This window comes from Rhipicephalus sanguineus, chromosome 6, assembly GCF_013339695.2.
Source record: "Rhipicephalus sanguineus isolate Rsan-2018 chromosome 6, BIME_Rsan_1.4, whole genome shotgun sequence".
Classification (NCBI taxonomy): Eukaryota; Metazoa; Arthropoda; class Arachnida; order Ixodida; family Ixodidae; genus Rhipicephalus; species Rhipicephalus sanguineus.
In genome coordinates this window covers 170,478,085-170,489,012 of record NC_051181.1, presented here as the reverse complement: position 1 = coordinate 170,489,012, position 10,928 = coordinate 170,478,085, and the positions used below count along the sequence as shown (strand labels likewise).

General features: G+C 43.4%; 1 long non-coding RNA gene across 1 annotated transcript; it reads left to right on the top strand.

Annotated features, from left to right (window-relative positions):
- Window positions 1–234: 234 nt before the first annotated feature.
- On the top strand, window positions 235–4,772 carry LOC125758816 (uncharacterized). The gene is made up of 5 exons (XR_007416444.1): window positions 235–263; window positions 349–375; window positions 2,938–3,009; window positions 3,817–3,876; window positions 4,699–4,772. It is a non-coding gene; the product is annotated as an uncharacterized LOC125758816 (long non-coding RNA).
- The last annotated feature ends 6,156 nt before the right edge of the window (window positions 4,773–10,928 follow it).

Genomic DNA, 10,928 nt, shown 5'->3' with positions numbered 1-10,928 from the left:
GAAATTTCCGCATTGTTCAGTTTTTTTCTACTTGTTGCATATCCAGAATAATCAATTTTAATGATCATTTCATTCATCGTGCAAATTAGAGAGCTGTATCATTGTCATCAATAAACAGAGTTTCCATGTGGCATTGTTGTGGTATCCTCATTAAGCCAGTGGGGGCCTTGGCTCAGAAATATCTTGAGGTCAGATAACTTTGTTTGATAACAAAACCTGACTGTTTTTCTTTACAGAGGGTCACGAAGACGACATTCAAGCAGGTGCAGCCTCACACTTATATCTTAAGTAGCATGTAGTGGCCTTGTTTTAGACAGTTAAGTAAGTTCTTTCTCTTCTCTTGCACAGGAGGTGATATCTCGGAGGACTCCTCAGGTATGTGTCGCGGCTTTTTTTAGATGCGAAGTATCTTAAGGCGGAGCTCAATCCGGTGGTGGTGGTGGTGGTGGTGGTGGTGTGCGGCGTGACCACCCTTACTGCGCATGCGCATACCTTCTCCACACACCTCCTCTCCACTCACCCTCTCCACTTTCCCTCTCCTCTCCCCCTCTCCACTTTCCCCCCTTTCCCTCTCCCCTTTCCCTCTCCCCTTCCCCTCTCCACTTCCCCTCTCCCCTCCCCCTCTCCCATACCCCTCTCCACTCTTCCTCTGAAACGCGGGCTAGACATGCCGAAATTCTCTCCTGCGCAACACCGCGATGAGCTCGAGCGCATGCGCGTCTCCTCCCCTTCTCTCTCCTCTCCTACGCTGCTTCTCTCTCGCCCGCCTGTCGACCGCGTTCCCCGCTCGCCCTGTGAGAATTAACGGCCAGGCTAGATGGAAGATACGACGCGCGTAGCGTCCCTCTTCGTGTTCCACGACGCGAGGTCGGTAGCATGCCCAACGAACGCCAACGGAACGCGATCGTGCAAGTGCTGCGGCTTCGCATCGCCTCATGGTCCCCTTTAGCGGGAGATGGTGTAATTTTTTTGTCTTTGGAGCTGGATAGCACATTGAAGTATAAAAAAATTAATGTTCAGAGTGTGTTGCAATGCTTGTCATAGATGGCAAAACATGTAACCTAGCAAAGACAGCATCAGAGGCAAATAGAATGCAGGCTACATTGCGGTCTAAACCAGGTTTCTGTATGGTCTGCCAACAAGCACACACTTTTTCGCATGCTTAGTGTAAGCTATGTTCAGCTTTTTGCAGATTTGAGCATGACGGAAGTTAGAAAATGACATCTTTGTTTTCTTTCATCTTCTCTTGTGGATGCAAGGTGCTATCACATCATGCATACACCATGTGGCATACACCATACGCATTACACGGTTCTAAAGATAGGGGCTTGCTGCTGTCTTCTAAGCTGTCACTGTAGACCTGATGCTGACCAGAAATGGAACGATACCTTGTTAGCACTATACTAAGGAATGCATACTTGTGCAAAGAATAATAATAATAATAATATCTGGGGTTTAACGTCTCAAAACCACGATATGATTATGAGAGACGCCGTAGTGGAGGGCTCCGGAAATTTCGACCACCTGGGGTTCTTTAACGTGCACCTAAATCTAAGCACACGGGCCTCAAACATTTTCGCCTCCACCGAAAATGCAGCCGCCGCGGCCGGGATTCGATCCCGCGACCTTTGGGTCAGCAGTCGAGCGCCATATTGTGCAAAGAATAAATGGACTCAAAAGAAAGGGAGTAGGAAGCAAGGCAATGGTACCCATTTTCTTCCTTTCTTCATTCCTATGTTCTCGTTTCAAAACAGTGCAACTCATGGTCTTCAAGTAACTCTCCCACTGAAGTACAGCACCGAGTCGGGCAAGTTGGTTAAGATTCATTTTGAGGACTAATAGTGCTCCAAAAAAACAGGACAAAGACGAGGAAGTCCTGTTTGCGCAAATCCTGTTTTTCTAGTCTTTGTCCTGTTTTTTCAGCGCAGTTTTAGTCCTCAAATTGACTCTCCCAACAACAAATATTACTATGCTAGCAGCAGCATGTACACCCAATGTACTTGCAAAACTGTGAAATATGTAACTGTTCATGTTATTATAGCACTGGTGCATGAAGAACAGCAATCTTGTGTCTGCACTTAGGTGAACCCTTGAGATAAGTTTTGTTGATTGTGTGGTAACTTGCCTACGTGTATTGCAAAACGTTCACACTAGTTTACGAACCTGCACCTAACAGGTGACTAAAACGAAAACCCAATGAGCTGTTATACGAACCATGGAGTATGTTGATGTGTAACAGTTCATAAATTGATATCTAGTACATGTGCTGATGATGAGTGTTCCAGAGAGCTTTATGGCAGCATGACTTTTGTTGGCACTTGTCTAATAATAATATCTGGGGTTTAACGTCTCACAACCATGCTATGATTATGAGGGACGTTATAGCGGAGGGTTCGGGAAATTGCAACCACCTGGGATTCTTGTAACGTGCACCTAAAACTAAGTACACGGGGGCACTTGTCTAATGTCATGTAGAATTGAGGCACCTATATAGTATGGAGCTCCTGCAGATATTGATGTATGGCAAATCTGCAGAATGCATAAACTCAATATATATCTTGTGCAGCATATTGCTGTTGGAAAATGGGTACAATTGTAGTTTTGGAATAGTAGCAACAAATCTATTAAATTGATTGAGAGCTCAGCTTGTTAGACACGTTCAGATACTGGTAAAAACTTCAAAATTTTACGGTGCTATGAGCACTTCTCAAAAGCATGGCGCTGTTAAACACGAGTTGATAGTTTGATTTCCTGGTAATTACATTCTGGTGAAGCCAGAATGTGACAATCTTTTTTGTTGCTTGTGCATTAGCTTCATGCTCAGCAATCAGCGCCTAGAATCAAAACAATGCCTGCAGTTGCAGCATTACTCAAGGTCTGTGTGCTTTTCTGTGATATAAACCCCCGTAACCAATAATAATTTTTTTCTCACACCAGCGAACGAGGATTCAAGTTCTGAGGTTAACACACAAGAGGCTGCTTGTGGACATGCGACTGCAAAGGAACAAGGTGCTTATTTACCATATCGATTCTCACTTGAGTAGACTTCTAGTTATTAACAGTGGAGCTGGATAAATCGAGCGTAAGGTGTAATTCGTTGACTGAAAAACTTCACCTAGCGATGATGTTACTGCACGGCACAATAGAAGCTGAAAGAGTATGCACCACTAAAAAAAATTCTTGGGTTCAACTAGGAATTGAACCCAGGCTATCTGCGTGGCAAGCAGGTGTTCTACCACGAAGGCAAGCAAGTGCTTGATGTTGCTTTGGGAAAAGCCCCTGTGCATGATGGGTATGCACCACGGAAAAAAAAATTGTGGGTAGAAGGAATTAAGTCCAGGTCGTTTGCATGGCAGCCAGGTGTTTTACCAAAAAGCTATGCCAGTTCTTCACACTGCTTCAGAAAAAATAACTTATACATGAGTGACGTAGTGCGAGGAGTCCCGTAATAGCACTTATAATGTGGCTGAATATAGTATAGCAAGTGAGTGGGAGGAAAAGGAAATGAAGGGAGAGGGGAAAGAGAAGTGAGAATGAGAAAGAGGGTAAGGTCACCAGCTTCACTCCTTGAGTCGCTCCACAAGTGCATAGCGGCCCAAATTTTGTTAACTACACCAAGTGTCTTAAAGTTGATATAGTTGGTAAATATCCTGTAAAGTTATATTTGCTTGCCACTTTAAATTGAACATGTGTAAAATGTTGGCTTTAGAACATTTCGCTTTCATTTTCTACTATTGGATTTCCACAAACTGCAGTATGACGTTTGCTGCAGGCTGGCACTGCATGTTTGTAACTTGAGTACCACTTTTCCCCCAGTGTCTCGTTCTCGTGCAAGTGGGCCTAGGTCACACTCTGGGAAGCTTCTACCTGAAGAAGGTAGGTGATGTGCACAACAGAACATTGTGGGGTGCGCAATTTCGTTTCAATGAAAAATTTTCAAATAGCTTGTTCTTGTGATATTTTAATTTGAAGTGAACTCAGAAAGGTGATTACTTCAAAATATCACTGTCCTGCCACTAGGCCATGTGAAGAGTATAAAGGCATCTTTGCTTACAATAGCACACAATAATTGTTTTTGTAAATTACGTTCATGGGTCTTTTTAAGCGTGGTAAAAAAAAGTCCAATCGACTTATGCAATGAACCAGTTTGAATTATATAGTAATTGTTAAGGATAGACATGCCAAAACCATGATGGGATTATAAGGGACGTCGTAGTGGAGGGTTCCGGAAATTTTGACCTCCTGGGGCTTTTTCATGTGCACCTAAGTCTAAGTACACAGGCCTCAAGCATTTTCGCCGCCGTGGTTAAGATTTGATCTAGCGACCCTAACTCCAGTAAAGTAAAGCGCCGTAACTCCACTAGACCACTGTGGCGGGTCCAGTTTGATTTGAGTGGTTTTAGAATATGTTTCATATTTGTTGAAACCAAAGATTTCATATTTGCTGGAATTTGCGAAAAAGCTTGATTTATTAAGAGTACACTGCACTGTTCATTACACTGAAGGTATGTGCAAAAAAATGTGACATCACTTTTCGATGTGACATGGTCCACAGGTCAGCAGATGCGTCGGTAAGTTTTGGGTGTGATTATGTGGGTGACAAAAAATTAAATTTTGTTGACAGAGTTCAGGAATGCCATCATCATGCGAATAAATATGGTATTTGCAGTGCATAACTTAGAATTTCTTTATGTGCAGAATTTCAGCATGAGGTGCTGACACGACTGTCAGTACTCCGGATTGTTCAGCAGCAGCACGGCGAGTTGTTAGCAGCAATGACAACACGGCACACTACGAAAGACACTGACAAGGGTCCTGCAGTAATAGTGGGCCGGTTTGACAACCATGATGAACTCGGGAAATTCGACCAAACTCTGACTGGATCAATCAGGGAGGCTGTGGTAATCTATTGCTCTGCTTCCGGAGTACCTGTATTCTAGCCTAACCTTCTGTATGCTCTTGCATGTAAAATACTTCAGTGGTTACCAGCACTGTCTTGTTCCACAGGAAACTTAAAAATCATTATAAGGCAGGCACTGCTTTGAAATTAAAAGGCTTTATATAAAGGCTTTGCACCGATGAGTATGTTATTTCAAAGGCTGCCACAATGGCGCAGTGGTTATGGTTCTTGGCTAGCCCGTAGACATTGGTACAGTCTGTAGCTGTGGAGGTCACATTTCGATGGCAGCGAAATGCCAGGTGCCCGTGTGAATTTACCAAGATGCGCACTTTAAAGGAGCACTAACACAAAAGTTTTGAATGTTTTCTTTTTCTATTGCAATAAGTAGTTAACGGCCCACTTATCACGGCTACAAAGCTCGTTAGCTCGAGCACGTGACAGTTGTGTATTTGGAGACTGCTTTATAGTGCCCAGTTGCAGTTTCGGTTTCAAAGAGCAAGCGGTTTCTGCGTAAATATAGCTGGCTACATGAGCAGCTTTGCTGTGACGCATATGCGTAATGTGATGAAGCATACTGAAAATCAGAAGGGTCCACTGCCAATCGGATGTTGACTATTTGTTTTCTGGAAGTTCAATTACTGCGATTAGTAAAATTCTGGTGCGAATCGAATAGCAATCGCGATTCGAAAATTATTCGAAAGTTCGAATATTCACACACCTCTACCAGTTTCTCTTGTGCACATGAACTTTAAGACACAGCTTCTGAAACTGTTTCCTACATTTGATATATTTAGTAACCTTTACTTGCAGGTTCAACAACTGGCAAGCATTGGAGGGCCCAACCCCGAATCATCTGCACGGAGGGTGTTGAGAACTGTGCTTTCTGACAAACTGGCAGCAACATTCTCATAGAACGGGCGAAAAGGAAAGAACGCCTTCGAAGGTCTTAATCTTTCTAAATGCATTGTAGGTAAGATGTGTGATCGTCTATAACAACTATACTCGTTAGTGTGCAGGACTTTTTAATAGCTGCCTTTGCAAAATTTTCATTTCAGTCTCCTGAAAAATACATTTTCCAATGCAGAGAGGACAAGATTCTTAGGCTAGATGTTTTGCACGTGCTTTATAATTACAGATGCAGTAACATCACTTCATAAGTGTAACAACTTTGTTGTTGAGAGTGCCATTAAGGACTGGCTTCATCACGCGCCTGCAAGATGGGGATCGGAAAAGGTAAATAAGAGTATTTTTCCTATTTCGTTGTTGAGTGTCAACATGTTACAGAGTTTTCCAATTATCTTTATGGAGTATTTGCAGCAGCTCAGCTGCAACCATCAGCACATGAAAGGTTCAGTTAGATAAATAGAAAATAATAACTAGAGCTGTGGTACTGAAGTATTGCTTTTTATTACAGAGATATCCACTCTCGCTCTAAATGCTTTGGAAATTGGTGAAAATTCATAAGCGACTGTTTCATGGTGATGCTCTTACATTCATACACCAGCTTCCATGACATCACGAAACTTGAGATGTTTGCTTGTGCCTAAACAGTTTTTATCACTGAAGATATACGACATTGTATGGAAAATAAAACTCAAGATCACATTTAGGAAGCGCATAAAGTCTCACCACAACACAGTGCCACGAATATCAGTAATGTTTTGATATACGGGACGGCACATTGACGTACTAAGAGATGTTTTGGTGTTAAACCTAATCAAATGAACTTGGAATAATGAAATTAAGTATAAAAAGTAGTTTGTCGGCTAAACTGATTGCAGTAGAACCTTGATTATACGTCCCTCAGGTATGTGGTGACCTCCATTTTATTATGAATCGATTTGGAACTCAGCAAAACTGCCATAGAAATGATGTTTTAACCTTGATTGTGCAGTGCAACTTTACGCTTACGCCGGTTTGTACTATAGTTCTTTCTGTAAATACAGCATGCAGACAATATTCACGTGCTCAAAATGAAAAGTACCCTTAAAGGGGCTCTGAAAGACTTTTGCAAGTAGCGATGTAATGGCTTCATTCAAGCAGCTTATTGCCTCACGAATCGACCGGCGCAAAAATTTGACGCACGCTGTGATTGTTTTCTCTCTTCTCTCGCCCTGACGAATGCGATGGAAGCTAAGCAGGGGGGGAAGGAGATGCCTCGTCAACATGAGCACTTTTTTTTTTTCAAACGCGCGGCTTTTCACTGCACACGTGGTGGCCTTTTGCGGCGCCCACAGTTACAAAAAAAGTGCACCATGCTCAAATCAGCCAAAGGTAGAACTGTGGACAAACACGCTATGATTTGTGGACTAACACATCATTTGTCGAGAGAAGAGGGAGCAATTTTTAGGTGGCTTTGAGAATTTATTGTATAGTCCAGGCCACGTGCTGCACTAAAATATTTGGCTTTCATGTTCTCGGGAGCCTCGACTACCGATTGGCAGCGCTTTCTGACCATGCTCAAAAAGTGTTGCAGGGCCCTATAAGGTAGTGATACCGGCTAGGTGAAACTGATGAGCTCCTATATTGACAATTAGAAAAGGGGAGAAGTACAGTTTGCCTTCATAGAATCGGGAAGTTCTATTGCAGTTCATTGCAATCAGTGATCCAGTTTTCATGGCCTTAATTCGCTCCTGAATACTCCTTGATGGCATGCTTATTCAAAGGCTGTTACCTAAACAATCTACATGGACCTCATCGTGGTTGTGTGCAAGCTAGTATTTGGAGGTCTGGATATATATATATATATAATGCATCATTTGTAGCCGTCTTTAGCGCATATATACCTTTCCTTTCACGTGTTAGCCTTTGTAATAAAAGCAACACGTCATTGTTTGCACCTGATTGGGAACAAATACATCACACACGAGTCTTAGTCGTGCCCAATGTGAATGTTCTCAAGCTTGCAAGCAATGTTCTCCGTCACCATTTAATGATGATGATACCGTACTTGACACCCTTGGTAGGAGGCCGTTTGTAGCAGGTTTCAGTTTCATACTTGACTCTTCACTGCAGCTAATGCCCTGACGCATTTTATCGGGGAGAAAATAGATGTTAAGACTATACGTTGTTGGGCTAGTTGGTTCATAATCTTCAAAATTGGCTAGCGCGAAAATCGACAGGGACTAGGAAGGAACACTGAAGTACAGGACAGGCGCTACTCGCAACTAAGCTTTATTCAGAAACGTCTTCCTACATATATACACAGCCGAGTGGCGTGCGCAGGCGCAATGCACATGACAGTCGACAATGCTAAACAGGATCGGGATAACAAAACATATTCGCATTATAACCAAGTGTCTAAGAACAGTCTTTCCTTACTGCGCAGGACAACAGAAGTGTCACTGATACATTCACGGTCTTTCTTTTTAATGTGATAAGCCTCCATTAGTTCCCTCGCCAGCGCATTCCCACTTCTGCCCAGAATTCGAATGCTAGACAGCACTGGCTCACAGGCACAGGTCCTACAATGCGTAGGCAGATGAAAAGTCAAATTATTCTTAACAGAGCGCTCGTGTTCCCGTGCTCGATCGTTGACGCAACGACCAGTTTGTCCGATATAAACCTTGCCACAAGTGAGTGGGATTTCGTACACGACGCCTACGGCGCATGTGACGTAGGGCCGGACGTGCTTTTTTCCGCACGTCGGTTTTTTAAGTGGTCCCGAAATGCGAGGGCATAGCCCAGCCAGTTTATGCGGCGCTGAAAAAACTATAGGTACATTGTACCTATTTGCCACATTTTTTAAATTGTGTGCCACTTTGTGCACATACGGCACCACTTCCGGCCTTTTTTCTGCACGAGCAGAACCAGGCCTCTTCTTCCCCTTCAGTTTCTGAAGGAGGGTTTCGGACACAGCAGTCAAGTTCGAGCAGGGGAACCCAGCCGCCTGTAGGCGCTCAATCTGGCTATTAAAACTATCCTGAGCCAAGTGAACGCAGGACTTTGCCAGCACCGATTCAAGGCATTGTGAGGCAATAGCTCGTTTTACAACCTTACTATGAGCAGAATTAAAGGGTAAAAGCTGCTTTTGGGCTCGCGGAGAGTACTTCCAGCAAATATGCTGCCCCCTTAAAAGCATGTTAAGATCTAAAAATTGCAAGGTGTCATTGTTAGGAAGTTCATGGGTGAAGGTTAAACCCTTTCCATGTCGTCTAAACAGGTTTAAACAGGTTTAACGGGTGGGCGCGCTCGATTCCCACATTGAGGACGTCCGTGTTAATCTTTCTTTGCCATGCGAAGAGATTTTCGCAAACCGATACTGCGATACGCAGGATATCCCGCCTCTTTGACCACTTTGCAGCTGGAAACTACTGCTCATTTTATGTGCGCAAGTTTTTTCCCAATGCTGTGTGTATACAGGGTGTCCCAGCTATCTTTAGCCAAGGGTTAAAAAATACAATATTAGAGGCAGGCGAGTGAAATGACTTGCAAATTGCTGACAGCCACCTTGCGCACTACAGACAATTTTTTGTTTTGTAATTAACTAATTTGTTAATTAGGACGATTTAACTAAATTGCTAAATATTGACTTTAGGCAAGAATTGCTGCTTGCAAAGTTCGAGAGCGTCCTCGAAAACCCCAACTGCATTATTTGCGATAAAGAAAGTCTCACGTATACCATTTTTTCCAAGCTGCAAAGAAAGCCCGCGAAATACAAAAAGAACCACGTGACTAGCGCGCTCGCGCGCCGCGAGGATGCTGCCCTCAGCCATGGTTTGGGCGAACGAAATCAGCTGCGGCCGCGACTCAGCGTCTCCATTGCAGCGGTAGGCCGATAAGTTAAAGGTGGTTTCTTGGCCCGCGCTCGCTACAACTTGCACCGTCACGCGCGCAGCTGGCTGGCAACGGGCCAAGAAACCACCGCCCACTTATAGGCCTACCGCTGCAACGGAGCCAGCGAGTCTCGGCCGCAGGTGATTTCGTTCGCTCAAACCTCGGCTGAGGGCAGCATTCTCGCGGCGCGCGAGCGCGCTAGTCACGTGGTTCTTTTTGTATTTCGCGGGCTTTCTTTGCAGCTTGGAAAAAATGGTATACGTGAGACTTTCTTTATCGCAAATAATGCAGTTGGGGTTTTCGAGGACGCTCTCGAACTTTGCAAGCAGCAATTCTTGCCTAAAGTCAATATTTAGCAATTTAGTTAAATCGTCCTAATTAACAAATTAGTTAATTACAAAACAAAAAATTGTCTGTAGCGCGCAACGTGGCTGTCAGCAATTTGCAACTGATTTTACTCGCCTGCCTCTAATATTGTATTTTTTAACCCTTGGCTAAAGATAGCTGGGACACCCGGTATAATGATGACATCACAATTCCTCGTTTAACAATATTCGAATGCGCCGACGCGAAATTAAACACATATTTCGCTGAACGCGGGCTGTACTGCCCGCAAACATGCTCCGCAGTGAAACTTTAAAGCATGTATCAAGAAACAGCGAATTATGAGAGCAAGGCATCTCGCAAGTGAATTCTAGTCCCATCCCTTTTTCTTTAAACACGTTTAGAATGTACTCACTTCTTTGTACAGCGAGTGACTTGTCAATTAAAATCAAATAATCACCTGGATACCTGAACACTGTAACACCTCTGCAAGCACTCGTAGACGCGGGAAATGGACAAATGAAAAGTTTTATTTTTGAGTTTCGCGCCGAAGCCGCGTCGATGTTACGTCACTGATTATAACCTTGTTTTTTCCTTCATTTTCTAGTCACACTGATTCACTTCAAGTCTGACAATGAAGACCACCCATATTTTATTCTCTGGCTTCTTCTACAATATAACTCATTTGTACCAATTAATAAGCAATTATGTGGGTCTTAGCAGACCCCTTCAATATCTCTGACGTCACCGAAAGTTGGCACGGGAACTTGAAGCCGCATTAATTGCAGTCTTGGGCAGTAACTAGTTATTAGAAACGCGTTACCGGTAGCTAGTTACTTTTTTCAGTGACTTGTAACTGTAACTAGTTACTTTTAACTTAGAGGAACTTGTAACTGTAACACTGTTACTTTTTACACATTAACTGTAA